A 24,835-nucleotide genomic window follows, 5' to 3' on the forward strand; every position below is an offset into this window, starting at 1 on the left:
TCCGCACCAGCATGTCTGCTCTGTGGGCCTGCAAACAATATGGAACATGGCCTAGTCTTGTCCGTTTTGCAGACAGGGATAGGACATTTCTGAAGGAGGAAAAAATATAGCGGCAGGCTCTCAGCTGGGATCAGCGTTTTGCAGATTCGCGATTTGCAGACTACAAAAATGGCAAAGGACGTGCGCATGAACCCTTATTATCGGAAAGGCAACAGTGAGTTCCCTCCTTGGACGTTTACACAGAGTATACAGTCTAGGTAAATGGTATAGTATATACAGTGTCCAGATAAATAGTATATACACAGGATTCAGATACAGTGGCCTGTTGTGCCTTTTCATAGGTAAATGCATTGATATCCAATTATTCTAGTCAAGATGAATGTTCATTGCCTTTAAGAGCCATGCTCGACTATAGTTACAATTTTGTATATCTTGAGTAGGCTGAAATAAGGTTTCTGCTCTTTAGTGTTATTCTTCTCATGAATGTACCGGTCTGAGAAGAGGCCTCCTTGTCTACTTATAAATTTATGACGGGAGATAAAGATAAGCTCTATGCAGCTGGTGATAATTACCTATACAATTAGGCATTTATTAATGAAGCAAAATATATAATAATCATGTATTAATTTAATGAGCCTTAGTCCTTAGACACACATATATATATATATATATATCTAACTTTATATTATATTGTTATACGTTAGGAAGACAACATGTATCCAGTATATTATATATATTTTCTCATTAGGAGAATATTCGTCTCTAAAAGAGTGTCTGTAAAGATGTGTGTTTCGTAACAATTAATCATATCTTTGGTATGACGGGAGGTACTGATATCTCTGTGAGAAAACAAGGCCATTCATATCATTATGGTCCATAAATCAACAGTGTGAGAAACATCCAAAGAGACGCCTAGAGGTCTGTCTCTAATTGCTACAAGTGTCAGAATTAATCCCTATAGCTTTGAATTAAAGCCTCTAAGGTCAAATGTATAGAATATGTTTTATTCAGACTTACATAAGTTAACCCTTTATACTATGATGCAAATAGCTTACACACTAGTGCCACCTAGGTATGAGTAGGCGACATTACAACAGTAGCAAAAGTGCATTCTGGGTAAGGTTATGATGTCACAATTTTTATCAATGGTCACGCCCATCCGACAATGATTGGAACGTTCCAAACTAGGAAGGTGTGTCTAACTGATAAGTTTGTGGTCATAAAACTCACAAAAGGAGAAACACATTAGAAGAAATGTTGAGCTCTCTAGAGGGGTCTATCAAGATGAAAGCCATGGTGAGATGCGCTATGATGGACCACCCAGCTTTCCTAGGAGCAGAAGTGAGATTCCTACTAGGACTTGGTAAGAGACACAAAGAATGATATTTCATTTTATTAAGACTAATTTGATCGTGTGGGTGAAATTATACCATCTAGATTGGCGAATAAATAAATAAATTAATTGATCACCTCCATATTGAAGAATCAAGACTCATAATCTAGCAAAGCATTAATGATTTCACACATATACACACAATTTTGATGGAACATTCTTCGCCAAGCTAAGTGATGGATTCCCACAGGAAAGACTTGTTTTAAGTCCTTCCCATTTAAGATATGGTCTAGGAAAGATCCTAGATCCCTGTTATTTGAGGAGGCTCACAGAGCGCGCCACCAGGCGGCCCACAGAGCGCGCCCCGAGTATGCTCTGCCTCTACATACAGTACAGGAGGCCTGAGCATTTATATGCATCAGTCAGCCGTTAATATGAACTGCCTAATATTGTGTAGGTCTCCCTTGAGCAACCAAAACATGGACTCCACACGACCTGCGAAAGTGCCCTGTGGTATCTGATACCAACACTTTAACGGAAAATCCTCATGACCCTGTCACTGGCTCACCTACCTTGGACCACTTTTGGGTAGGTACTGACCACTACATAGCAGGAACACCCCACAAGACCGTCCGTCCTGGAGATGCTCTGACCCAGTCGTCCACCCATAGCCCTCGTCCGAGTAGCTCAGATACTTACCTGCGCCCGTTTTTCCTGCTTCCAACAGCCTCCGATAATCCAGAATAAATTGATATTCCCAACATCACATTTACCAATAAAACTCAAAATGTAAGAAAGGACATAAAAAAAAAACACAAACTCGAAAATGTCTGTAAAATAAAACTGCATTTCTCTGGAAACGGGGCGGACATTTACAGAGTAAAAGAAAAAAAAAATGCATACAAATCATCCAAAAATGTACATTAAAATATACAAGAGGGAGGTACTGTGAGGACTCCGCCTACAGTGGGGGGAGGGGTTTAAAATAAATTAGGGGGAGGGGAGGTTTCGAGAGCCTGATAGAAGGCTGTATGACTGGAATGGTTTCTCTCATCTGCCCCCTGCTGGGCTGCACCCACATAATACACAGATTATCAGTTATGAACAGGCTCCTCCCAGAAACAATAAGCCCCACCCTCCTGAGACGTTCAATTATTGTATCAATGACTGGCCCTATTCCACTGGTAGAGGACTCCACCCACTAAAATGGGTGGAGCCTTCCCCAACAAGCCCCGCCTACCCAGGATGCACTGCTATCACCTGAGTGACCTGGACACTAACGAGGACGCAGGTAGGTCTCCATTACAGTCTGATATGGGGGGCTGGGAGGAGTCTGGGGTAGGTGGCCGTGCAGGGTGGGCAAGTAACCGACAAGATGTAAGACCAGGAAGAGGGAGGGGGGTGGGAAGCAGCTTCTGGGGTGCATTATGGGGGGCAGTAATCTGCAAAGTAGGGATGTTGAAGCGCCTCGTCTGCCGAAATCCTCTGGACCGGGTTACACTTCAGCAAGTTCTGGAAACAGAGAAGAGAATCTGAGTGAAGGGTCGCGAGGGGCTCGATCTGATGATTAGAAGGCGCGGGGATAACATGTCACCCCGAATACATCCAGCCGTGGGTACCGGGTCTTTTGTGGCGTGCCACGGTCACATCAGTGGGGGGGGGGGCTCTAAATGACCACAATAAAGGGGTCTCCGCCCAGGTTTTAAACTGAAGCTTCCCCTGTAATAAAGTGCAGCAACCTGGAAACCATCAGCAAGTAGATGAAACTACTGCCGAAAAAATGCCCTCGACTATTTAACCTCTTTATAAAGGGATTTTGTCGAGCAGAGCAGAACCGTGACGGGTGATAATTAAGGAAACTCAAATCTCAACCGCAGGACGCACCATTAAGCACTTAAAATACCGGAAAAAGGCTCAAGAATAACAGATCCGTCAACAGCACCTTGATGGTGGTTTCCAGGTAGTATGGAAAGTCCAAACAGACTCAACAGATAAAAGGGTGAAGGAGATTATCACAGGGAGGCCGGCTGTCTACGCATGCTGGGAGTTGTAGTTCCGCATCTCTGATACAGAGGCACTAACCTGTAGCAAGTCTCTTCCAGTGGCATTCAGCTTGGGTACAACATTCACTAGAGACGTGGTAGCCGGATACATGGGGTAGGGCTGAGAAAACAAAAACACGAAAAACGCGTGATGGAACGTGAGTGCGGGGTGAATGGGACAGAGTCGCAGTAACCTGCAATACCAGACATGGCCACTATTAAAAGCACGGCGCTGCGCCTGGTAAAGAACGGTGGAGGAGTGGGGCTCCATGGAAAGCATCCCTTTAAGGCCTAATGCACACAAACGTATTTTCTTCCCGTGTCCGTTCCGTCCTTTTGCGGACCATTTATGGAACCAATAATTTCAATGGGTCTGGAAAAAAAAAATAAAAAATATGGAAGTTACTCCGTGTCCGTTTAGCCAAAAATAGAACATGCCCTATTATTGTCCGCATTATGGACAAGGATAGGACTGTTCTATTAGGGGCCAGCTGTTCCGTTCCGCAAAATAAGGAATGCGCACGGACGTCATCTGTATTTTTAGCAGATCGCAAAATACGGTACATACGGTCGTGTGCATGAGCCCCAAGGATAGGCCATCACAACTGTGAGCCCAGAGAAGACTTCTAAGATGTTGCTGCCATCTAGTGGTAAAATAGCAAAATGCAAGATATTACATTTATTATACAGCCACACAAGCGACTTTTTTTTTTTTAAACTGCTGCTGCCGCCACCAATGAGGAGATAATACTGTGGAGGAGGGGAGGGGCTGTGGCTGCTGCCACCAATGAGGAGATAATACTGAGGAGGAGGGGAGGGGCTGTGGCCACTGCTGCCACCAATGAGGAGATAATACTGTGGAGGAGGGGAGGGGCAGTGGCTGCTGCCACCAATGAACATAGTTAAACCATTAATTTAAGTGTTGACAGTGGGTGCCGGCAGCGGTACCACATACCCGGCCTCAATAACGGGGCACAGCGATCCCGTGAACCGCTGCAATTAACCCCTCAGGTGCCGCACCTGAAGGGTTAATTGATGGGGATAGCAGCACCCTGTTTTAGAGACCGGATATGTGATACCGCTGCCGGCACCTACTGCCAACACTTAAATGAATGGGTTAATTATGTTCAATGGTGGCGCAGTGCACCCCCACTCCACAGTATTAAAGTCTTTGGTGGCAGTGTCCACAGGGTCCCCTCCCCTTCTCCTCATTGGTGGCAGTTCCGATCAACAGCAGATTAAATGTGGGGCTCCAATCGGTTACCATGGCAGCCAGGACGCTGCTGAAGCCGTCCATGGTCAGCTTCCTGCTGCTGTGTGCACTATGTACAGGGGAGTGTGAGGTCCTGGTCACCATCATACAGCTCTATCAGGGAGAATAGGACAAGGGATGAAAAGATCCCAGGTTCTACCCCCTAAGGGGGAAATAGTTATTAAATAAAAAGTAAAAAAATGTCCCCCCAAAAAAATAGGATCGGACTGTTCGATTATGGGCCGGCCGTTCCAGAAAATGGAGTAGTCTTCACGCCTGGGGCACGAAGTGATGAGGCGAACAGTGCAGATCAGGCGTGGACGCCCCCAGCATATCGCCCCATGTGATGCTGCCTATATTCCTGTCTCATTTTAAAATAGTGCACATAAAGTGCCCAACCCTTTTAACCCCTTCAGGACCCGGCCATTTTTCACCTTAAGGACCCGGCCATTTTTTGCCAATCTGACCAGTGTCACTTTATGTGGTGATAACTTTAAAACGCTTTGACTTATCCAGTCCATTCTGAGATTGTTTTCTCGTCACATATTGTACTTCATGACACTGGTAAAATGGAGTCAAACTATTTCATTTTTATTTATAAAAAATAAAATACCAAATTTACCAAAAATTGTGAAAAATTAGCAAATTTTTAACTTTCTCTACTTTTATAATAGACAGTAATACCTCAAAAAATAGTTATTACTTTACATTCCCCTTATGTCTACTTCATGTTTGGATCATTTTGTGAATGACATTTTATTTTTTGGGACGTTAAAGGCTTAGAAGCAAATCTTGACATTTTTCTGAAAATTTCCAAAACCCACTTTTTAAAAAGGACCAGTTCAGGTCTGAAGTTGCTTTGTGAGGCTTACATAATGGATACCCCCATAAATGACCCCATTTCAGAAACTACACCCCTCAAGGTATTTAGAACTGATGTTACAAACTTTGTTAACCCTTTAGATGTTCCACAAGAGTTAATGGAAAATGGAGATGAAATTTCAGAATTTCACATTTTTTTGGGGCAGATTTTCCATATTAATCCTTTTTGTCCAGTAGCAAAGCAAGGGTTAACACCTAAACAAAACTCAATATTTATTGCCCTGAAGGTACATTCACATGACCGTATTTTTGGCTCCGCATCCATTCCGCAATTTTTGGGACTTCAACTTTTGGGGGTCTAATCCCCTGTACAATGCATTACAATACTTCTAAAACTATGATAGAAACGGCTGCAGCCCTCACCTCGGACTTTAATCCACGGAGCACGGAAAACAGGCCAGAACTGGGCCCAATAAAGTATCCAACAGAAAGAGGATCCAGCTTCTTGTGGAAGAAAAAATGGTTCTTTATTGGCTCATCATATAAAATCCACCAAAATCACAGGAAAAAGGTGCAATGTAACATGTTTCGGGCTACAGAATCCGGCCCTTCATCAAGACATAACACACATAGTAAAACCGTTCCTTTTTATGCAGCACAAGGTCCGACCCCCTCTAATCAGCAAAGTGTCCGCACCTGGAGCCCGGAGCGGGAACCATTCAGCGGTCCAGGGGAGGAGATCCAGCGTCACAGGTGATACATACACATAATGAACATATCTTCTGCCACCTTCGCACCTGCATTAGGTGCGGATCCGTCTGCCATCCGCACAGACGGATCCGCACACATAAATGCAAACGATGGCATCTGTTCAGAACGGATCCGTCCGCATTCCATATAAAAAAGTTTAAGTCCAAGTGTTAGTCAGACGGGTCCGTCCCGACCCCACACCAAAAAGTCAACAAGGGACGGATCCGCCCACAATTGCACCATATTGTGTCAACGTCAAACGGATCCGTCCCCACCGACCCACACTGCAAGTCAGGACGGATCTGCCCGGCCCGCGCACGACCAGGCGGACACCAAAACGCTGCAAGCAGCGCCCCGGCGTCCGCCTCCAAAGCGGAATGAAGGAAGAATGGAGCCAAACCAATGCACTCCGAACGGATCCGCATCCATCCAGAATGCATTGGGGCCAAACCGATCCGCCCGTGAGAGCCCCCATACGGACCCCACAGCCAGACACCGAAACGCCGGTGCGAAAGTAGCCCTAATTGTATTGCAGAGTGAGGTCATGTTTTCTATTTAACCCCTTTGGCGTGCGGGTATCAAGTGAAAACATCCCAAAGGTCTCCCTGCTTAGGAGTTTGTCTGCGGTCGCCTCCTCTTATGGGCAATGACACCACTTCAATCCCCTGTGCACAAAACGCGTCACCTCCGTGAACAGTGGCGAAGTGGAAAGTCGCTGCCGATACATTGCGAGTCTGGAAATGAGGAATATCCCTGAGATGTTTTCTGATACGTATTTTCAGCTCATTTACAGAGCGTCCAACATACTGACCTGTACAGAGTCTGCGAGTAATAACGCCCGCCACAAACGCCGTATTACAGCGGATGTATTGTTAGAGTGTCTGCTGTTACTCACTGTAGATGTGACCTCCTCAGTGACACGTGTATCGGCAGCAGATGCTTTTCTTACTCCACATTTATAATTGCCAGTAGTTTTTGGCCAGGAACATGCCCGGGGGATGGTGCCAGTAAACAGGCTGGGGCCGAGGTCTCCCACCGTAGGGGCTTTCTTGGATAGGGTAAACTTAAATATGGATTATTTGCATATAATCACTCACATAAATCTTTGAAACCGTATTTTAGTGATCTGGATGAATTAAAACTTAGCTTTTATTCTAGCTCTTATAAGATAAATAAGATTTTGTTCCTCAAAATGAAAGTAAAGAGGTAGGTAATCGTAGATTGCTCACAGTATCCCACGATATACGGGACTTGTACTGAGGGCAATACTGAAATGTCCACAAGGGCAAAATATAAAGTGGCTGATGTATTCCAAACGTGATGTTTCAAGGTCTAGACAAATTGGATGGTATGCATCAGTATTCAGGCCACAAGTGGTCAGGTTTGGTGCACGCAGGCGCCAATATCTGACACGTCAAGGTGGACACATAACAAATATTAAACAACAAAAAATCTATATGCACAACGACAAAAACAACATAAATAATGACATGGATGTATGTGTATATCCGTGTTACATATTGCACACTCACACATCCACAGCATATAGGTGCACGGCGGCACCGCTTAAGAAAAAGACACACCACCAGGTGTCCTACCGTACAGATTTGATGTACTCCAGGCACCTGTGTTCTTTTATGTCTTTATCAGGCAAGGTGGTCCTTTTCGGCAGTTGGAGGCTATTTGAAGGGAATAAAGACGATGATTTTTCTTTTCTATCCCTATAAGGCCCTCGCAGCCCTACAATAAGCCTCCAAAACTAGCCACGGGGTGTCCCACTAGTTGGGCCCCCGTCCGGAACCTAGCCCTGGAATTGTGGTCCCTAGAAAGGCCCTACAAGGATCCCTACATGCACGTTTCTGGGGTAGGGCAATGAGCCCCTCCCCTCATCAGGGGATATAGTTTCTGAGGGCCGGAGAATACAAAAAGAGAGTCACCAAAAGTGGTGACTCTCCTATAAAGTAAGGCGCACAGGTGGGTGTGCAACCGGCAATGGGAATGAAGGAGAGGAGACAGATAGAATAACGTCTCCTCCCTTCCGTCACTAAGGTGGAGCGCACAGATAGGTTCACAGCCACAGTGTAAAGTGGAGTGCACAGATACGTGCACAGCCGCAATAAGGATAGAGAAGGGGGACAGATGAAGGCGCCCCTTATCCTCTTAAGGTGCACAGGTTGGTGCCGCAGGCATATGTCTTACCTGGTCTGGAGATGTACGCGTCCGCTCTTTTGAAGGTTTGCGCCGGGATATCGGCACGTCGCACGCCATGATGACGTCAGCCCTTCCCTCAGTGCGGCGGCGGGCAATGATGACGTTTTGCCCTTACTTTGCGTGTCATGCCCATACGCCGATTGTGCGCTGCGCATGCGCGATAGTACGCGTACATTATGTTTCCAATACCATCGCATTAGTGCCTGAAATAATGTATCCAGGCCGTAATGCACAAGGATAATTATTGGATTCCAGTATACAGCCTCCATAGGTCAATGTTTATATTTATATTATACCAGCAGACCATCGTACTGGTAACTTGATGGGATGTTCCTGTGCGCCGTCTTACGCCAATTTGCTCCTGGGCTGGTGGGAAGAAACCACAGTTTTTGGGGATGCGATGTCGTCATGTACCGGGCCCATACTTATGTGGGCGCGGTACATAGACGACATCTTTGTCATTTGGAATGACACGAAAGATTCCTTTTTTGAATTTGTCCGTGGACTTAACAACAACACGGTGGGGTTACGCTTTACCTCTGAGGCTAACTGTGACAGTTTGGCATTTCTGGACATTAAGATATCCAGGGGGGGCTCTAACGAACTCGACACCACCATATATAGGAAGCCGACGTCGACGAACTCTGTCCTGCATTGGAACAGTGGCCATCCCTTCTCCCAAAAAAGAGGGATCCCAAAGAGTCAGTATTTGCGCCTCAGACGCAACTGTTCCAGCAGGTCAGAGTTCGTCGACCAGGCTAAGGCCTTACAGAATCGGTTTTTAGATAGGCGATACCCTAATAAGGTCCTTAAACAAGCCTATCAAACTGCACTAACAGCAAGTCGCCCCGACCTCCTAGTACCTAAAATCAGAAAGGAGGAGACGGAAAAGAAGATCCGCCTTATTGCGACCTATGATGACGCGTCAGGACAAATTAGGGATGTCCTCCGAAAACACTGGCCTGTCCTACTGATGGACCCCGAGATTAATAAAGTCGTTTTTAATTACCCACAAATTACCTTTAGGAGAGGGAGCAGTCTAAAAGATATGCTGGTGCACAGCCACTACACCCCGGCGACCCAAGCAGCGACGTGGCTGGATCGTAAGATCAACGGCTGCTATAGGTGTAGTGGCTGTGTAGCTTGCAAAATTCTACAGAGCAGCAAGACCTTCTATAGCTCAAATTTAGAAAAGTCCTTCATTATCAAGGATTTTATTAACTGCCGCACACGCGGTGTTATATACAAGATTACATGCGTGTGCGGACTCGAGTACATCGGTAAAACCAAGAGGGAGCTGCGTAGACGTCTAGGAGAACACCTGGGCGACATCGGGAACGAACGCGACACCCCAGTGGCCCGACATGTAAATGAACACCATGGTGGAGACTCGAACTGCATCCAAGCCATTGGAATCGATAAAATCCCCCCACCAATACGCGGTGGCGATTGGGACCGTCTCCTACTTCAAAGAGAAGCACGTTGGACCTTCCAACTGGACACGGTATCCCCCAAGGGTTTGAATGAGTCCCTCCATTTTGGTTGTTTCCTTTAAGAATACCCCTTCAATCTGTTTTGTATACAGATTTAATTAAAAATATATATCTAAAACTGCCTCACCCTGCCTTACTAAACTTCGGCTGCATGGGAAACATGGGATGGAATACCCATTAACTGCTTGGTGTCACTGTTTGCTGACCACCTTTTAAAAAATGAAATCAACAAGACCGCAACAAATACCACTAAATAATTTATGTTGTATACCCACATCAGGGTTTTTGAGTGGATCTGTTGGACACGTGTTCCGCTGCCCACAGACTCACCCCTATACGGAGCTTATATATCAATACGCCCGTGTATACGGACAAGAAAATACATATATTTATCCCTTGTCCGTATTTCTATATTTGTAGGTCTATACAGTGCGCCTGCACAACATATACTATTTTGTCTGGCGCCCGATGTATACTCCATCTTTCTTATTCTTTTGTGTGTCGCTGATAGTAGTACCTGATCAACGACATATAAATAAAACAACAGCACCTTTTTTGAATACAGCCCCACTATGAGAGTCAAGTTACCAGTACGATGGTCTGCTGGTATAATATAAATATAAACATTGACCTATGGAGGCTGTATACTGGAATCCAATAATTATCCTTGTGCATTACGGCCTGGATACATTATTTCAGGCACTAATGCGATGGTATTGGAAACATAATGTACGCGTACTATCGCGCATGCGCAGCGCACAATCGGCGTATGGGCATGACACGCAAAGTAAGGGCAAAACGTCATCATTGCCCGCCGCCGCACTGAGGGAAGGGCTGACGTCATCATGGCGTGCGACGTGCCGATATCCCGGCGCGAACCTTCAAAAGAGCGGACGCGTACATCTCCAGACCAGGTAAGACATATGCCTGCGGCACCAACCTGTGCACCTTAAGAGGATAAGGGGCGCCTTCATCTGTCCCCCTTCTCTATCCTTATTGCGGCTGTGCACGTATCTGTGCACTCCACTTTACACTGTGGCTGTGAACCTATCTGTGCGCTCCACCTTAGTGACGGAAGGGAGGAGACGTTATTCTATCTGTCTCCTCTCCTTCATTCCCATTGCCGGTTGCACACCCACCTGTGCGCCTTACTTTATAGGAGAGTCACCACTTTTGGTGACTCTCTTTTTGTATTCTCCGGCCCTCAGAAACTATATCCCCTGATGAGGGGAGGGGCTCATTGCCCTACCCCAGAAACGTGCATGTAGGGATCCTTGTAGGGCCTTTCTAGGGACCACAATTCCAGGGCTAGGTTCCGGACGGGGGCCCAACTAGTGGGACACCCCGTGGCTAGTTTTGGAGGCTTATTGTAGGGCTGCGAGGGCCTTATAGGGATAGAAAAGAAAAATCATCGTCTTTATTCCCTTCAAATAGCCTCCAACTGCCGAAAAGGACCACCTTGCCTGATAAAGACATAAAAGAACACAGGTGCCTGGAGTACATCAAATCTGTACGGTAGGACACCTGGTGGTGTGTCTTTTTCTTAAGCGGTGCCGCCGTGCACCTATATGCTGTGGATGTGTGAGTGTGCAATATGTAACACGGATATACACATACATCCATGTCATTATTTATGTTGTTTTTGTCGTTGTGCATATAGATTTTTTGTTGTTTAATATTTGTTATGTGTCCACCTTGACGTGTCAGATATTGGCGCCTGCGTGCACCAAACCTGACCACTTGTGGCCTGAATACTGATGCATACCATCCAATTTGTCTAGACCTTGAAACATCACGTTTGGAATACATCAGCCACTTTATATTTTGCCCTTGTGGACATTTCAGTATTGCCCTCAGTACAAGTCCCGTATATCGTGGGATACTGTGAGCAATCTACGATTACCTACCTCTTTACTTTCATTTTGAGGAACAAAATCTTATTTATCTTATAAGAGCTAGAATAAAAGCTAAGCTTTCTTGGATAGACACCTGATACCCGCAGACACCACGTCTCTCCGCTCCTCATCGTAAGTGAGGACAGGGAGATGTTTACGGATAATTCTGCAGATGTGGATATTCTCTACTGTAGTTAGTTATAAAAACAGTAGTTTTTTTGTCCTCCTCAGCAAGGTCTTCACTTTTTTGACTTTTTGGACATCTATAGGATTTCTTCAAGGTCTGAGGAAAGATCAGAGATTCCCTTTATTAATGTTCTGGAGTGTGCAGCCTCTGCTCAGGGGTCTCTGTGTGATCGTCTCTGTAGAGTGGTTACGTCTAGCGCTAATCATTCCCCCCTTCGCTCTGTTATTTATGACATGCGGTGGGTGGCCGGAGGAGGCGAGAAGAATGGTGTTCCCAGATGTCTTTTCTCTAAAGGTACAGGTAGTGACCGATCCCTCAGCGAGGTCCGATTCCAAATGTAGATCAAGAAAATCTATTTTAGCTGAATCGCTAATATGAGTGAGTTTGATGGAATCTGTGAAGTTATTGAGATATTTGATGCACTGGGCCGCCCCATTCTCCCCCCGCCAAACCCACAGCATATCATCTATATAACGTCCATACCATTTAATAGAGCCAGCAAAGGGGTTGTCATCAAGAAACAGAAAATGTCGCTCCCACCGCACCATGTATATGTTTGCAATAGATGGTGAGTGTTTGGCCCCCATTGAAACACCCGACATTTGGAGATAATATTTCCTATTGAACATAAAGAAATGATGTCTCATCAGAAAATCCACACAAGAAATCCTGCAGCTCCACAGTACAGTCGCTATAGTGCGTCAGAGTCCTGAGGAATGTTAGTATATAGTGCGGTAATATCAGCCGCAACCCAAATATATTCTTCACTCCACTTAAAGTTATAAAAATTCTGAAGCGCTGTGCGACTATCCTTCACATAGCCAGGCATCAAAGGTATCAGTGGCTGTAGCAGGGAATCGGTCCATTCCGATAGTCTCTCCGAATAGGACCCGACGCCTGCCACAATCGGACGCATAGGGGGCGGGGAACACGGTTTATGCACTTTTGGAAGTGCGTGAAAGATCGGTGCGGTCGCATGTTCCACATAAATATACTCCACTTCTTTTTTGGAAAAAATTCCCAATCTTTCACCCTCCAACAAAATGTTGTGAAGCTTCTCTTGATAAGGGAGGAGCGGATTGGAATCCAGCAGCAGAGAGGTGTTCTTGTCCTTCAACATATTCAGAACTTGTTCCTTCTATACACTGCTGTCTAAGATTACCACCGCCCCCCCCTCCCTATCAGCCTCACGGATCCCAATCTCCTGCATACAGGGGAGGACTGGCAGCCTTAGCCCTGGGGGGAAAATCCAGTCAAGTGGCCCATTCTAGCCCCGTCCATTTATTAAAAGCCCCTCCTACATATAATAGGCCTCTCCCAACAAACACTGTACAGCTGACATTCTATAGTTGCGGCCTGTCTCTACACATCACACGGAGAGAGGGGGGTCTGTCCTGGCTGCACTGTCTGCTTCACCTCATACAATAGACAGCCGGCTACAGCCAGGAAGCTCCTCCGCTCTCCTCCCTCCCCGATCCTGCTCAAGGCCTGTGGTTCCCCCACCATCTGCCACCCGCCCGTGGCCTGCTGCCCCCTTTGGCCGTCCTCACCCAGCTCTGAATCCTCCTTCTGCAAATGGCAGGGGAAGGAGCCGGAGCATCTCCTCTCCTACATAGCGCCCCCTACCTCTTACATCCAGTGATGTCTCCTTTGTTGTAGACGTTCTCTTTCTTTATCTTCTCCAGACCAGACCGCCATGATGATTCTTCAGCCATCTCCCGTCTCTGCAGAGATTGAGAAACAGACATTAGTTTCCCACATTTCCATCATCTTCACATCTTCTGAACACCCTTTCCTGCCACCCCCAATACTGTGCCCGCTGTGCCCCCAATACTATACTGCAGAAACAGTCCCCCTGGAAATACTACTACCACACAGATAGTGCCCCCAATACTGTGCCCACTGTGCCCACTGTGCCCCCCAATACTATACTGCAGAAACAGTCCCCCTGGAAATACTGCTACCACACAGATAGTGCCCCAATACTGTGCCCGCTGTGCCCCCAATACTATACTGCAGAAACAGTCCCCCGGGAAATACTACTACCACACAGATAGTGCCCCAATACTGTGCCCGCTGTGCCCCCAATACTATACTGCAGAAACAGTCCCCCGGGAAATACTACTACCACACAGATAGTGCCCCCAATACTGTGCCCGCTGTGCCCCCAATACTGTACTGCAGAAACAGTCCCCCTGGAAAATACTACTACCACACAGATAGTGCCCCAATACTGTGCCCGCTGTGCCCCCAATACTATACTGTAGAAACAGTCCCCCTGGAAATACTACTACCACACAGATAGTGCCCCAATACTGTGCCCGCTCTGCCCCCAATACTATACTGTAGAAACAGTCCCCCTGGAAATACTACTACCACACAGATAGTGCCCCCAATACTGTGCCCGCTGTGCCCCCAATACTATACTGCAGAAACAGTCCCCCGGGAAATACTACTACCACACAGATAGTGCCCCCAATACTGTGCCCGCTGTGCCCCCAATACTATACTGTAGAAACAGTCCCCCTGGAAATACTACTACCACACAGATAGTGCCCCAATACAGTGCCCGCTGTGCCCCCAATACTATACTGTAGAAACAGTCCCCCTGGAAATACTACTACCACACAGATAGTGCCCCAATACTGTGCCCACTGTGCTCCCCAATACTATACTGCAGAAACAGTCCTCCTGGAAATACTACTACCACACAGATAGTGCCCCCAATACTGTGCCCGCTGTGCCCCCAATACTATACTGCAGAAACAGTCCCCCTGGAAATACTGCTACCACACAGATAGTGCCCCCAATACTGTGCCCGCTGTGCCCCCAATACTATACTGCAGAAACAGTCCCCCTGGAAATACTACTACCACACAGATAGTGTCCCCAATACTATACTACAGAATCAGTCCCCCTGGAAATACTACTACCACACAGATAGTGCCCCCAATACTATACTGCAGAAACAGTCCCCCTGGAAATACTACTACCACACAGATAGTGCCCCAATACTGTGCCCGCTATACCCCAATACTATACTGCAGAAACAGTCCCCCTGGAAATACTACTACCACACAGATAGTGCCCCCAAAACTGTGACCGCTGTGCCCCCAATACTATACTGCAGAAACAGTTCCCTTGGAAATACTACTACCACACAGATAGTGCCCCCAATACTGTGCCCGCTGTGCCCCAATACTACAGGGAGTGCAGAAGTATTAGGCAAGTTGTATTTTTGAGGATTAATTTGATTATTGAACAACAACCATGTTCTCAATGAACCCAAAAAACTCATTAATATCAAAGCTGAATATTTTTGGAAGTAGTTTTTAGTTTGTTTTTAGTTTTAGCTATTTTAGGGGGATATCTGTGTGTGCAGGTGACTATTACTGTGCATAATTATTAGGCAACTTAACAAAAAACAAATATATACCCATTTCAATTATTTATTTTTACCAGTGAAACCAATATAACATCTCAACATTCACAAATATACATTTCTGACATTCAAAAACAAAACAAAAACAAATCAGTGACCAATATAGCCACCTTTCTTTGCAAGGACACTCAAAAGCCTGCCATCCATGGATTCTGTCAGTGTTTTGATCTGTTCACCATCAACATTGCGTGCAGCAGCAACCACAGCCTCCCAGACACTGTTCAGAGAGGTGGACTGTTTTCCCTCCTTGTAAATCTCACATTTGATGATGGACCACAGGTTCTCAATGGGGTTCAGATCAGGTGAACAAGGAGGCCATGTCATTAGATTTTCTTCTTTTATACCCTTTCTTGCCAGCCACGCTGTGGAGTACTTGGACGCGTGTGATGGAGCATTGTCCTGCATGAAAATCATGTTTTTCTTGAAGGATGCAGACTTCTTCCTGTACCACTGCTTGAAGAAGGTGTCTTCCAGAAACTGGCAGTAGGACTGGGAGTTGAGCTTGACTCCATCCTCAACCCGAAAAGGCCCCACAAGCTCATCTTTGATGATACCAGCCCAAACCAGTACTCCACCTCCACCTTGCTGGCGTCTGAGTCGGACTGGAGCTCTCTGCCCTTTACCAATCCAGCCACGGGCCCATCATCTGGCCCATCAAGACTCACTCTCATTTCATCAGTCCATAAAACCTTAGAAAAATCAGTCTTGAGATATTTCTTGGCCCAGTCTTGACGTTTCAGCTTGTGTGTCTTGTTCAGTGGTGGTCGTCTTTCAGCCTTTCTTACCTTGGCCATGTCTCTGAGTATTGCACACCTTGTGCTTTTGGGCACTCCAGTGATGTTGCAGCTCTGAAATATGGCCAAACTGGTGGCAAGTGGCATCTTGGCAGCTGCACGCTTGACTTTTCTCAGTTCATGGGCAGTTATTTTGCGCCTTGGTTTTTCCACACGCTTCTTGCGACCCTGTTGACTATTTTGAATGAAACGCTTGATTGTTCGATGATCACGCTTCAGAAGCTTTGCAATTTTAAGAGTGCTGCATCCCTCTGCAAGATATCTCACTATTTTTGACTTTTCTGAGCCTGTCAAGTCCTTCTTTTGACCCATTTTGCCAAAGGAAAGGAAGTTGCCTAATAATTATGCACACCTGATATAGGGTGTTGATGTCATTAGACCACACCCCTTCTCATTACAGAGATGCACATCACCTAATATGCTTAATTGGTAGTAGGCTTTCGAGCCTATACAGCTTGGAGTAAGACAACATGCATAAAGAGGATGATGTGGTCAAAATACTCATTTGCCTAATAATTCTGCACTCCCTGTATACTGCAGAAACAGTCCCCCTGGAAATACTACTACCACACGATAGTGCCCCAATACTGTGCCCGCTGTGCCCCCAATACTATACTGCAGAAACAGTCCCCCTGGAAATACTACTACCACACAGATAGTGCCCCCTTAAACAATTATTGGCACACAGTGCTCTAAAAAATAACTGCGCCCAGACACTAATAGTATAAAGATAATGTCCCCAAAAAATCATTGTGCTAAGCTGATACTATGCCAGGGTGCCCCCCAAAGTAACAGTGCTCCCCAAAATCCCATCAATAGAAATAATTCTCTGCCAGAGCACACTTAGTAGTAATAATGCCCCTATAGTGCCCATACTAGTAATCATGTTCCTTATAGCCCCACAGTAGTAGCAAAGCTCCCCATAATACCCCCTAGTAGTAATAATTCTCCCTATAATATGACAGTACATGAAATACCCCCGCTTAGTGCCCGCTGTTGAGCTAATGTCCCCATAATGTATGCCAGTATATAATACCCCTATATAGTGCCCCCAGTAAATGCCCTCATAGTGCTCCTCTCCCCCTTCCCCATAGTGTTCCCCATAATATGCCAGTAAAAAAATGCCCCTTCTTAGTGCCCTCAGCAGATGCCCCTATAGTGCTCCTCTCCCCCATAATGTGCCAGTAAAAAATGCCCCTTCTTAGTGCCACCATATGCCCCAATAGTGCTCAACTCCCCCATAGTGCCCCAAATAATGCCCCATAGTGCCGCTCTCCCCTATAGTGCCTCCCGTAATGTGCCAGTAAAAAATGCCCCCTTAGTGCCACAAAATGCCATAGTGCCCCCCATAATGTGCCAATAAAAAAAGCTCCTTTAGAGCCCCCACTTCCCCATAGTGCCCCCAAATAATGCCCCTATAGTGACACCAGATGCCCCATGGTGCCTCTCACCCCTATAGTGCCCCCATATTGTGCCAATAATTAAAAAAAGCCCCTTTAGAGACCCCAGATACCCCCATAGTGCTCCTCTCCCCCATGGTGCCCCCCATAATGTGCCAGTAAGAAATGCCCCATAGTGCCCCACCCATAGTGCCAGCTCGCCCCATAGTGTCAGCTCCCCCCATAGTGCCAGCTCCCCCCATAGTGCCAGCCCCCCCATAGTGCCAACTCCCCCCATAGTGCCAGCTCCTTCATAGTGCCAGCTCCCCCCATAGTGCCAGCCCCCCCATAGTGCCAACTCCCCCCATAGTGCCAGCTACTTCATAGTGCCAGTTCCCCCCATAGTGCCAGCTCAAACCATAGTGCCAGCCTCCCCCATAGTGCCAGCTCCCCCATAGTGCCAGTTCCCCCTATAGTGTCAGCTCCCCCCATAGTGTCAGCTCCCCCCATAGTGCCAACTCCCCCCATAGTGCCAGCTCCTTCATAGTGCCAGCTCCCACATAGTGCCAGCTCAAACCATAGTGCCAGCCTCCCCGATAGCTCCAGCTCCCCCATAGTGCCAGCCCCCCCATAGTGCCAACTCCCCCCATAGTGCCAGCTCCTTCATAGTGCCAGCTCCCCCCATAGTGCTAGCCTCCCCCATAGTGCCAGCTCCCCCATAGTGCCAGCTCCCCCCATAGTGTCAGCTCCCCCCCAAGTGCCAGCTCCCTCCATAGTGCCAGCCTCTCCCATAGTGCCAGCCTCCCCCATAGTGCCAGCTCCCCCATAGTGTCAGCTCCCCCCATAGTGCCAGCTCCCCCCATAGTGCCAGCCTCCCCCATAGTGCCAGCCTCCCCCATAGTGCCAGCTCCCTCCATAGTGCCAGCTCCCCCCATAGTGCCAGCTCCCCCATAGTGTCAGCTCCCCCCATAGTGTCAGCTCCCCCCATAGTGCCAGCTCCCCCCATAGTGCCAGCCTCCCCCATAGTGCCAGCCTCCCCCATAGTGCCAGCTCCATCCATAGTGCCAGCTCCCCCCATAGTGCCAGCTCCCCCATAGTGTCAGCTCCCCCCATAGTGTCAGCTCCCCCCATAGTGTCAGCTCCCCCTATAGTGCTAGCCTCCCCCATAGTCCCAGCCTCCCCCATAGTGCCAGCTCCCCCATAGTGTCAGCTCCCCCCATAGTTCCAGCTCCCTCCATAGTGCCAGCTCCCCCCATAGTGCCAGCCTCCCCCATAGTGCCAGCTCCCTCCATAGTGCCAGTCTCCCCCATAGTGTCAGCTCCCTCCATAGTGTCAGCTCCCCCCATAGTGCCAGCTCCCTCCATAGTGCCAGCTCCCCCCATAGTCCCACCCCCCCATAGTGCCAGCTCCCCCCATAGTGCCAGCTCCCTCCATAGTGCCAGCCCCCCATAGTGCCAGCTCCCCCCATAGTGTCAGCTCCCCCCATAGTGCCAGCTCCCCCCATAGTGCCAGCTCCCCCATAGTGTCAGCTCCCCCATAGTGTCAGCTCCCCCCATAGTGTCAGCTCCCCCCATAGTGCCAGCTCCCTCCATAGTGCCAGCTCCCCCCATAGTGCCAGCTCCCTCCATAGTGCCAGCCCCCCCATAGTGCCAGCTCCCCCCATAGTGCCAGCTCCCCCCATAGTGCCTATGATAATGACATCATCGCACCGCCTGAGCCGGCCTCTGATAGGCTGCAGGCATTAGTGTCTGCGGCCTATCAGAAGAAAAGGGAAGGGACACGCCTCTCCCTCCCCTGCAGCACACAGCCGCCACCACCGCCGCCGAAATTATATCCAGGGCCGCGCCACCTGTGGTGATCGGCGGTGCGGCCCTGAGGAATAAAAAAAATATATATATATTTGTTAAAGATGGCCCAGCCCAGCGGCCGTTTTTTTAGGGTGGCCTGGGGGGAAATTGCCTCCCTGCCCCCCGGCCCAGCCCGCCCCTGCCTGCAAAGCATTCGTTTCCTCCCGGCTGAGATTGTTACATTTTTGCTTGGACCTGTTTTTCTGTTTTAGAGTAAACAGATCCTTCTCTATTAACTCCTGGAATTTGTCAAGGGCCACAGAACGGGACTGTATTGGGTAAAAACCCTTGTTTGATACCCTGAATGTCTCAGAGACATTTTGTAATTGTGAGTTCTCTGCCCTCTGACAAGATTCCTGACGAGATGAGACACAGATCAATTCTTTAAAGTCAAACACTGGATAATACTGATTTATTGAGCCCGTGTTCACATTCATTATTGTTTCACCTGTTTGGCCTGTATTCACACTCATCGCATCTTTACTGGATGAGAAATGTTTTTTTAAAGTGAGATTTCAAGCAAGATGATTGATATCAATGATCGTGTGATACAGGTCAAACCCGCAGGACGGAGAGAAAGAAAACCCCTCCGCAGTCCCCCTCCTAAATGGGGGAGATGGGCACTGAGGATAGGTTGATTACCTGAATGTCAATATGAGCTATTTCCGGCGAGTAATGCACCTGGGGCGTAAAAACCCAAGAGCAGAATATACAATCAGTGATACAGTCCTAACCTCAGTATCTGAGGAAAGGGATTTAGGGGTCATTATTTCAGAAGACTTAAAGGTAGGCAGACAATGTCATAGAGCAGCAGGAGATGCTAGCAGAATGCTGGGGTGTATAGGGAGAGGCATTACCAGTAGACAGAGGGGGGCGCTCATGCCGCTCTACAGAGCACTAGTAGGACCTCATCTGGAGTATTGTGCGCAGTACTGGAGACCATATCTCCAGAAGGACATTGATACTTTGGAGAGAGTTCAGAGAAGAGCTACTAAACTGGTCCATGGATTGCAGGATAAAACTTACCAGGAAAGACTAAAGGACCTTAACATGTAGAGCTTGGAAGAAAGACGAGACAGAGGGGAGATGAGAGAAACTGCTAAACACATAAAGGGAATCAACAAGGTAAAAGAGGAGAGAATATTTAAAAGAAAAAAAACTGCTACAAGAGGACATCGTTTTAAATTAGAGGGGCAAAGGTTTAAGGCCCCTTTCACACGGGCGACTATTCCATGCGGGTGCGATGCGTGCGGCGAACGTATAGCACCCGCACTGAATCCTAAACCATTCATTTCTATGGGGCTGTGCACATGAGCGTTGATTTTCACTCATCACTTGTGCGTTGAGTGAAAATCGCAGCATGCTCTATATTGTCCGATTTTCACGCGACGCAGGCCCCATAGAAGTGAATGGGAAGCGTGAAAATCGCATAGCATCCGCAAGCAAGTACGGATGCGGTGCAATTTTCACACACGGTTGCTAGGAGACGATCGGGATGGAGACCCGATCATTATTATTTTCCCTTATAACATGGTTATAAGGAAAAATAATAGCATTCTGAATACAGAATGCATAGTAAAACAGCGCTAGAGGGGTTAAAAAAAAATAATAATAATTTAACTCACCTTAGTCCACTTGATCGCGAAGCCGACATCTCCTTGTGTCTCCTCTGCTGAACAGGACCTGGGGTGAGCATTAAATAGAGGTAAAGGACCTTTGATGACGTCACTCCGGTCATCACATGGTCTTTTACCATGGTGAATCACCATGGTAAAAGATCATGTGACGTACCATGTGATGACCAGAGTGACGTCATCAAAGGTCCTTTACCTCTATTTAATGCTCACCCCAGGTCCTGTTCAGCGCAGAGGAGACACAAGGAGATGCCGGGCTTCGCGATCAAGTGGACTAAGGTGAGTTAAATTATTTTTTTATTTTTTTTAACCCCTCTAGCGCTGGTTTACTATGCATTCTGTATTCAGAATGCTATTATTTTCCCTTATAACCATGTTATAAGGGAAAATAATACAATCTTCAGAACATCAATCCCAAGCCCGAACTTCTGTGAAGAAGTTCGGGTTTGGGTACCAAACATGCGCGATTTTTCTCACGCGAGTGCAACGCATGACAATGTTTTGCACTCGCGCGGAAAAATCGTGCATTTTCCCACAACGCACCCGCCTCTTATCCGGGCAAAAAAACTGACGCCCGTGTGAAAGAGGCCTAAAAGTAATATCCGGAAGTATTACTTTACTGAGAGAGTAGTGGATGCATGGAATAGCCTTCCTGCAGAAGTGGTAGCTGCAAATACAGTGAAGGGGTTTAAGCATGCATGGGATAGGCATAAGGCCATCCTTCATATAAGATAGGGCCAGGGGCTATCCATAGTATTCAGTATATTGGGCAGACTAGATGGGCCAAATGGTTCTCATCTGCCGACACATTCTATGAGTAGGATATCGCCGATTTTTTTACGGTGCTTTCTCCCCGCCCTGCGTTTTTTGCCTGCTCCTTGTGAGTGGAATCATCATGCGTTTTATGCGGGGTCCCTGTATCGGAACCATCCGTTTCATCTGCAGCAGACTCCGCCGAGTCCATGTCCGTGGAGCTGAATGAAACGCGTGAGCTGCGTCTCCCCTTATTACGGTTCATTTTCTTAAGAATTGAGCGTGGAACACCATTTTTACTATTAGACCAAGTGAATTATCCGTAAACATCTCCCTGTCCTCCCTTACGATGAGGAGCGGAGAGACGTGGTGTCTGCGGGTATCAGGTGTCTATCCAAGAAAGCCCCTACGGTGGGAGACCTCGGCCCCAGCCTGTTTACTGGCACCATCCCCCGGGCATGTTCCTGGCCAAAAACTACTGGCAATTATAAATGTGGAGTAAGAAAAGCATCTGCTGCCGATACACGTGTCACTGAGGAGGTCACATCTACAGTGAGTAACCGCAGACACTCTAACAATACATCCGCTGTAATACGGCGTTTGTGGCGGGCGTTATTACTCGCAGACTCTGTACAGGTCAGTATGTTGGATGTAAATGAGCTGAAAATACGTATCAGAAAACATCTCAGGGATATTCCTCATTTCCAGACTCGCAATGTATCGGCAGAGACTTTCCACTTCGCCACTGTTCACGGAGGTGACGCGTTTTGTGCACAGGGGACTGAAGTGGTGTCATTGCCCATAAGAGGAGGCGACCGCAGACAAACTCCTAAGCAGGGAGACCTTTGGGATGTTTTCACTTGATACCCGCACGCCAAAGGGGTTAAATAGAAAACATGACCTCACTCTGCAATACAATTAGGGCTACTTTCGCACCGGCGTTTCGGTGTCCGGCTGTGGGGTCCGTATGGGGGCTCTCACGGGCGGATCGGTTTGGCCCCAATGCATTCTGGATGGATGCGGATCCGTTCGGAGTGCATTGGTTTGGCTCTGTTCTTCCTTCATTCCGCTTTGGAGGCGGACGCCGGGGCGCTGCTTGCAGCGTTTTGGTGTCCGCCTGGTCGTGCGCGGGGCCGGGCAGATCCGTCCTGACTTGCAGTGTGGGTCGGTGGGGACGGATCCGTTTGACGTTGACACAATATGGTGCAATTGCGAGCGGATCCGTCCCTTGTTGACTTTTTGGTGTGGGGTCGGGACGGACCCGTCTGACTAACACTTGGACATAAACTTTTTTATATGGAATGCGGACGGATCCGTTCTGAACAGATGCCATCGTTTGCATTTATGGGTGCGGATCCGTCTGTGCGGATGGCAGACGGATCCGCACCTAATGCAGGTGCGAAGGTGGCAGAAGATATGTTCATTATGTGTATGTATCACCTGTGACGCTGGATCTCCTCCCCTGGACCGCTGAATGGTTCCCGCTCCGGGCTCCAGGTGCGGACACTTTGCTGATTAGAGGGGGTCGGACCTTGTGCTGCATAAAAAGGAACGGTTTTACTATGTGTGTTATGTCTTGATGAAGGATTCTGTAGCCCGAAACATGTTACATTGCACCTTTTTCCTGTGATTTTGGTGGATTTTATATGATGAGCCAATAAAGAACCATTTTTTCTTCCACAAGAAGCTGGATCCTCTCTTTCTGTTGATTACAATACTTCTGTATAGTGATGCATTGGCTGTAAGTGTATGACACAGCGTTATACAGGGGGCAGGATCTCACCGGCTGTCATGGAAGACATCGGGCTGCCTTCCCCGCCATCGAGTCCCCGTCACAGCAGCACGGGGACCCGATGGCTTCTCCCTCCCTACACGGACATCGCACATGCCACGGTCAGCGCTGACCGCGGCACATCAAGGGTTAATGCGTGATTTTACCGATGCCGGCGCATGCAGCAGGATTCCAGCTATCAGTGACTGCCAGACCCCTGCCGCGGATCGGGCTGGCGCTGGTCCTTAAGTCATAGACATCTGCGCCGTACATGTACGGCGCGGGTCCTTAAAGGGCTTCTGTCACCCCACTAAAGTGATTTTTTTTTTTTGGGCTAGTTACATCCCTTATAGTGCGATATATGAGAATATAATGGTGTCTCCTCAGAACTCCCTCAGTGTGCCTGCGCCGATGACGTCTTCTCTTTCGGTGATGTCATCGGCACAGGCGCACTGTGGGAGTTCTGAGGAGGCGAGTCTCCTCATCTCAGAGCGCCTGCGCCGAATGAACAGCGGCGCGCGATTTTTGAAATACTGACAGGGCCGGCCGGAGGAGGAGATCACGGCTGGCCCTGTCAATCAACACGACGATGGGGCGTTTTTTTCGGCGGCTACCAGCAAGTAGACGCCCTACTTGCTGGTAGAGACCGGATTTGCATATAATAAAACTTTGTTTTCTTAAGAAACGGCCGCATGAAAGTAAGTAACATTATATTCTCATATATCGCGCTATAATGAATGTAACTAGCCCAAAAAAAAAAAAAAACACTTTAGTGGGGTGACAGAAGCCCTTTAATGGGTTAAGAGCATCGACACACGTAGCGGTCGCGGTGAATGGTGTCATACGTCTTTACCACTAGACGGCGCCGTTTTCAAATGATGGCTGATGTCCGCGTTTCTTTTGCCAACTGACTCACCTTATAGTCCGGCAGTTTGGTCATGGTCGGCCATTGCTCCTCAGTCGGGGTTCCCAGTAATGTATGCTTGGTTAAGGAAAAGCCCTAACTGTACAGGGTGAGCGCCCTAAAGTAAGCCTACGCCCCGACACAGCGCCACATCACAGGCTCAGTAAGGATATCGGAAAATCCGTTTCAGCTGGTCGTCTACATCATTTCCCGGAAACAGCGGCCGCCCAGCATTCGCCAGCTCTGGGGAGGAAGAACAGGACACGAAGCTTCAGAGGCAAGAATGAATTCCAGTAATCTGCCACCCGATACTCCAGAAATCACAT

General features: G+C 47.7%; 1 long non-coding RNA gene across 1 annotated transcript; it reads right to left on the reverse strand.

The window, feature by feature from the left end:
- Window positions 1–2,188: 2,188 nt before the first annotated feature.
- LOC122939087 lies at window positions 2,189–24,584 on the reverse strand. The gene is made up of 3 exons (XR_006390087.1): window positions 24,522–24,584; window positions 3,416–3,496; window positions 2,189–2,845 (listed from the first exon to the last, which is right to left on the reverse strand). It is a non-coding gene; the product is annotated as an uncharacterized LOC122939087 (long non-coding RNA).
- Between the last annotated feature and the right edge of the window lie 251 nt (window positions 24,585–24,835).

The sequence above is a fragment of the Bufo gargarizans genome, chromosome 5, assembly GCF_014858855.1.
Source record: "Bufo gargarizans isolate SCDJY-AF-19 chromosome 5, ASM1485885v1, whole genome shotgun sequence".
In the NCBI taxonomy this organism is placed as follows: Eukaryota; Metazoa; Chordata; class Amphibia; order Anura; family Bufonidae; genus Bufo; species Bufo gargarizans.